Here is a 6354-nt window from a genome sequence, read left to right as displayed (position 1 = left end):
GATATCCCATTGCAGTTTTAATTTGCATTTCTCTGACAATTAGTTATATTGAGCATATGTTTAGTGGCCATCTGTATGTCCTCTTTAGAGAAGTATCTGTTCAGGTCCTCTGCCCATTTTTTAATTAAATTGTTTGTTTTTTGTCTTTTTTGTTGTTGTTGTTCTTTTGTTTTTGTTGGTGTATCGAGTAGTATGAGTTCTTCATACTGGAGCTTTTAACAACAAAATATACTTCTCAGAAAAAGCTAAACATGAATGTAACACTATTTTCAACCCCAAATAGCCCTTCCTTACCCCTGCCTCCAGCAAATGGAGTTTTAGAAACACACCTATCAAATATTTCTGCAGAAATGCCAGACAGATTGCTGGGGTTTTTTAAAGTTCTACTTTTTTTTTTTTTTTTTCCTTTTTGACATTTAGACAGATTGGGTTTGAGAGAGGAAGTGACTCTGAGTCCAGACTGCCCTGCACCACTGTCAGAGGAAATAACTGAAGTAAAATGAAGTGATAATATACTGTAGAATATTTAACAGAGCAAAAGGCAGAGGGAAATGGTAATCTGGGAACATACAACTGATCCCCAAAATAGATGCCGTCTCCAGCGCCAGGACAGACGCCAAGCACAGTAGATCATAAAACCGGGAAAATTCCCTCTGCCCCGTGGGTTGTGTGCTGACACAGGGCAAGTGGGTCCCCGAAAGGCACAATAGCTGGGTCTTTATGCCTGGTTGTAGTGATCGTTTGTCACAGACCTTGCCAACTTTCCTTCCTCCTCCCTTCTGTGTATTCATCAGTGAGAGAGCTGGTAAGTAACCACCTTAATGACTGCTACATGTTGCGGTAGGATTAATGACAGATAAAGTACAACTCTGGGCTCTTAGGTCATGTTGTGAATGAAGTCAGAGGGTTCTGTGGAGGATATTAGCGAAGCTCTTTCCATTCCGTAGCAGACTCGCTGTGACCAGGGACATTTGGATTTCTCTCCCAAGGAGAGATATGATAAATTGAGTGATGAGCGAAAATACAACCCCTTCTGTGTGCTTAACGAGAGACCTGCCACCTTTTGAGGAATGGTCTACGTAGTGTCTTAGCCTGATGCAAAAGTTGAAAAATTGGTAAAACAAGGCATCATTTGCTAAAAGCCACATAGAGAGGAATGGTGTTTCAAGGGGGAGGGATCTTTTAAAAGAAGACTGCTACCTCCTATGCATGGTGGAACTGGGGAGATTTACATTTGAAGGAGGCCTGTTTGGGTTTTTGCTGCGTGGGTAAAAGAGGGTAGTCCTTTTTGCTGACCTCCTGGCAAATTTTCCCTGAATCCTTGCACTGAGGCTCTCAAGTGTGCACGTGACTTTGTGCTAGCCAGTATTGAAGGCTGAGGTAAGCATGAACTGGGAAAAGTGTTTGTCCAAGATCGCTCTCTTCCCTTTATCTTCCTTTTTTTTGCCCCTGCCTTTCTCTCTCTGTAATTTCCTTCTATGCCTTTTTCTTTCAAACTCAAAGACACTCTGTAGCATCTTTATATATGGGAAAGCAAACAAACAAACAAAAAGCAGGTTCAAGAGAAAGGTGTTTGGGTGGAGAAGTGAGTAGAGGGGAAGGACAGAAACAGGGCCAGAAGAAAATTAGGAGGAATTTCTCCAGCGACCGCTAGCTTATGAGATAGTATGCATTTAAGTACATTTATGCAATATGGGCAGTTTCCCACTAAAAAAAAAAAAAAAAAAAGATTACTCCTGATTCCTAAACACAGAAAAATGAAGCAATTTTAAACCCTTGCCGAAGTTTTTCCAGGTGTGTGATTCTACACAGTTTCTATAGAAAGAGAGTTGCTGCTTTGAGGCAGAAACTAGAATAGGAAGGCTAGTTTGCCCTGAGTTCCTATTCAAATCTTGTGGTTTTCGAGATAGAAATTTCTTCAGTCATGGTAAAAAGAAACTTCCCATTTCAATGAAGAAAAGTTCATAAGAATTTCAGAACACATTGTCATCAAATAATTCTTGTAAAATGTTAAATGATAAGTTGAAAATAGTTTCCTTTCAGATTCACAAGGATTTAAAGAGTGTTAAGGGGGATACATCTGTAAATTAAGGTGAACATTTCAGTAATATGAAATGTTTAAAAAGTAATTTCATATTTTATATAAATAAATATATGGTTTTGATTATCTTTCCCTAGTAGACCATATTAATAAGCATAGAAGGGATTTTTAGTATAAAACCAAAATAACTATTTTCATTAACAGTGAAATTAAATTTATTTTAAAAATTCAGAAAACTATGGGAAACTAAAAAAAGAAAGAAAGAAAGAAAAAGCTACTCTATCACATTAACACAAGCACTAGTTATACTTTGATATGAATCCTCTTCTTTTTTCTTACTATGAATTTATTCTTCTAAATTTTTTTAGTTGTAAGTATACTTGTGGAAAAAACAAAGAATAATTTCCCTTCTATCCTTCTATATTTTTCCAGCTGAACTAATAAATTAACATGAGACATATTAACAAGAGAAAATGACCAAATTCATTACATATATGTATGTGTGTATTGTGCGTGTGTGTGTGTGTGTTTAGAGAGAGAGGCTCCTATAAGAACAAGAGAACCAAGGACACATTGTGCAGTTGAGGCTTATATGCCATTCTGGAGTAAATAAAAGGAGGCAGGGTAGAAGATTTACAAGGGAAAGTAGTCAATTCTCAGGCAGATGAGAAAGAGGAAATATGAAATAAACACATTTTTGCAAGGCCATCCAGAGACACTGAAACACAGAGCCCGCTTAGATCCTCCCTGGTTGCCACACTTTTTCAAAGAGGCTAATGTGATTTTCTGAGGTTCCCTTTCTGAAGCAGGTTTTCCTATTTGAATTCCTTTCAGGAGATAAAGGGAAAAGGAAGAAGAAAATAAAATCTTCTTGAATCTGTTGGGTTTTCATTGTTTTCAGGTCAAAATAATGTGCATGTCAGGGTGGCACATCTGGGAGACTTGTTCTGGAACACTACATTTGCTTGCACAATTTGACAATGATAATGATAATAATACTGCTATTAATAAGTGATTAGCCTCCATAATGTACCATGTATATAATCTACTTTATATTTAATTCCTAAATTAACCATCTTAAGTAGGAGGATGAAGAAACAAAATTCAAACTTTCCAAAGATGACAAAGTAAGTGGCGTAGTTGCACTTGAACTCAGTTCTCTTTTTCTACGCTCATTCCACATCCTTACACCTGTCCATCTAATCTGAGGATATCTAAACTTCAATATGGGAAATAAATTACATTGTGTCTACAAGCATTCTCTATTCTTTGTAAGTACGAATTTCCCGAAGGTAAGTTACAGCACAAAAGAGCACTGAGACAGAACTGTGGTGGGCAGTGCAAAGTTTAAACAAAAAAAACAAAGTTGACTTTTTTTGTGGTTGTAGTTGACAAACCGAAAAGGATCGTGGTTCATGCCAGGTTATGCCCAGGGGTAAAACTAAACATGATTTACTCAGGGAACTCTACATTGATTGTTAATTCTTTATCTTACATGCTGTTATGCTTTTAAATTTGATGAAGTTGTAAGATTCTATCATGTTATTTTCATGTGCTATGTTCCTGAATGTTAATGATATGAAAGTAGAACAAGTTTCCTATACAAAGAAAGAGGATGGGAAAAAAGAGGATGCCAGTCTCAATTATTCAGTTTCCCCATGATGTGCAGGGCACTATTTGAACCTGTAGCAATTTTCTTGCATGGAGAGTATGAAAAGTATATTCAATGGATGAGAGAAAGGCTAATAATTTCTTCTATTAGACAAGCAATTGACCATCTGTCTTGGAGGATAGTATTTAACCTGTAGGTAATCATAGTGAAATGGCTTGATGATGTGAATCAGACTTATTATTTTTTCCTGGGTAGGGGTAGGGTGGGATGGGAGTTGTTAAAGTACAGACATACCGTTGCCCTCATATCCTATTACAATCATGGGCACATTCAGTACATATCTGAGCACCTTTTTCTAAGACCAACACCCCCCCAAAAAGGCACTGCATTCAATATTCAGTTAAATAAAAATTAAACTTAAGCTGTGCCCCCTAATATTTCTTTAGCAGGATCAGTTCTAGCCTCAGATGAAATTGGTAGTATTTTGCTGGTATTCTTCCATTTTTCTTAGAGACCCATGTGAGGACTAATACTGTTATGGCCAAAATAGTTATTTTGAAATTTTCATTTAGATATTATTTCAGGCTTCTTTGAAAGCTATTCAGGGCTTCTATTGAATATAGTAAAATTCTAGGCATTTCTGTAAGAGAACTATGCTTCTATCTTTTAGATTTTTATCTACTTGCATAGCCTAACTTAAGGGAAGATAATACTGCTACACAGCAAACTTCCAGGGGGCGGCAGCTAAAGAAGTGATATTTCAAGACAACAAGTGATTATGAAGTCATTTCTTTGGGTCTTAATATTTCTTTGTGTTTCATAATGGAAATTTGTTTTGCCCTAACTTGAAAGTTGTGTTTTGTTTTTGTTTTGTTTTGTTTTACTGACAAATAAATAATTGGAGAAAGAATATGTTCCCAGCTCGAGCAAAATTTACTGGCTAGCATTGCACAGACCTGCACAGTAACTTATAGCATCAGGAATGTCTAGTACTTGGAATTGAAATAGTTCCTTTTGGGGCTTAAGTATTTCAAAACTCAGAAGAGTAGAGAATTGTATAGTCATATTATTATTAGGATTAATATTAGAATTGAATTATTCTACCATGTTCCTTAATATCTTCACCAAGTGCAAGTATTGCTACCAAAACAGATGCCATGATGGCTGTTTTATAAAGTATTAATTAACAATCATTTACTCATTTATTTAGCAAAATATTTTGGGGACCCTGACCTGTGTCAGATACTGTTCTGGGTTCCTGGGAATTCAACAGTGAATGAGAAAAACAAAACAAAATGAACAATAAAAAGAATGTCTTGCCTTTGTGAGACAGACACTAACAGATAATTAATCAAGTAGAGTATAGCCGATAATGATCAATGCAAAAAGAAAATATAAATCAGGACAGGGGATAGAAAAAGCCAAAAAGGATGCTGCTGAACTTCTACATGCGGTGACATTAAAGACCCCAAAGGAGGAAATAATACAGCTCTCTAAAAAACAGTGACTCTACACCTGCATTCCCCAACTAAGACAGCACAGATATGAGGCATTTCCATCACCGCACAAGGTCCTAGTGGACAGTGCCGCTCCCCACAGAAGAAACAGCAATGCAAAGGCCCAGAATGGGGGAGCTACAGGAGAAGCCACAGGAGGCTAAGAGTGGCTGCCGCTGAGCACAAGCTGGGAGAGAAATAGGAGACTGGGCCAGAGACTTAACGAGGGGCCAGCTCGTGAGGGTCTCTCACACATCCCGTGTGCACTTCAAGGTGTTACTCTGAGCAAGAGGGGCAGCGTTTGGAATGTGTTGAGTGCAGGGGTGACCTGAGTCTGATTTGTGTGATGTTGGGGTCACTCTGGCTGCTGTTTTGAAAATTAAGTCCAAGAGGCTAAGGACACAAGTTAGGAGAACCTTGCAATCATTCAGAAAGAGGTGATGATGTTTGGAAAAGAGGGTAATTGTGAGGAAAAAATAATAATTTATATTTATATAATTTTCACATAAATCAAGTAGTAAATGAAAAGGAAAACATATACTTAATATTATCTTTAGGATTATTCAGGTGATGAACTATGTGGGAACAAACTATTGGAAAGTGACTACGTGCCATGGACAGGCTGGGGAAATGAAAATGAAGAAGGGCTCAAATTCCCCTTTCAGTCAAATTTCTGTCAAGGTGTATTATTAATGATTCATTCTTTTGTTTCAAACAATGCTATATACCTACCCCAGGGAGAATAAACTATTTAGTCACAGCTATTTCAATATTAATTAACTGATCCAGTCACTCTTTGTCCCGACAGAAAAGCATTTGCTATCAGAAGTTGGAAAAGGAAGGAGTAAACACAAAGACAGTAAGCAGTACTACTTTTTTTAGACACCAGCTCAGAGAACAGTAAGAATCTGCAAAGAAATTATGATTTCTGAAAACCCAGGCTGTCTTGTGATGTATTCTGAAGCACAAACGAGTCCAGTGGACTGGTCTGCCAGTTCTTGTAGCTCTCCTTGGACTTGATCATTAGGGCTAAGAGCTTAGTGATACTCATGGAGCCAACTGCATTGCCTCCTGAGGTTCTGAAAAAATGCTTTCCAGCATTGGCCCTGGTGATTTTATAGTGGGAACAAGGACGGCGGAGAAACTTGAGAGAGGCGAGGCAATGTAGGGTGTGAGGGCAGGGAAACTTGGAGGATCCATCCTTC

General features: G+C 37.7%; 1 long non-coding RNA gene across 1 annotated transcript in view; it reads left to right on the top strand.

Annotated features, from left to right (window-relative positions):
* The first annotated feature begins 552 nt into the window (after positions 1 to 552).
* Positions 553 to 6354, top strand: part of LOC150004073 (uncharacterized) — an 86760-nt gene continuing 80958 nt past the window's right edge. The window contains exon 1 of the long non-coding RNA XR_016512269.1: positions 553 to 805. This is a non-coding gene — a long non-coding RNA (uncharacterized LOC150004073). The remainder of the gene's footprint in view (positions 806 to 6354) is intronic.

The sequence above is a fragment of the Furipterus horrens genome, unplaced genomic scaffold (genome assembly GCF_987537825.1).
Source record: "Furipterus horrens unplaced genomic scaffold, mFurHor1.1.pri manual_scaffold_7, whole genome shotgun sequence".
NCBI classification, from domain to species: Eukaryota; Metazoa; Chordata; class Mammalia; order Chiroptera; family Furipteridae; genus Furipterus; species Furipterus horrens.
Note: the sequence above shows the minus strand (reverse complement) of the source record. Positions and strands in the feature narration are given on the sequence as shown.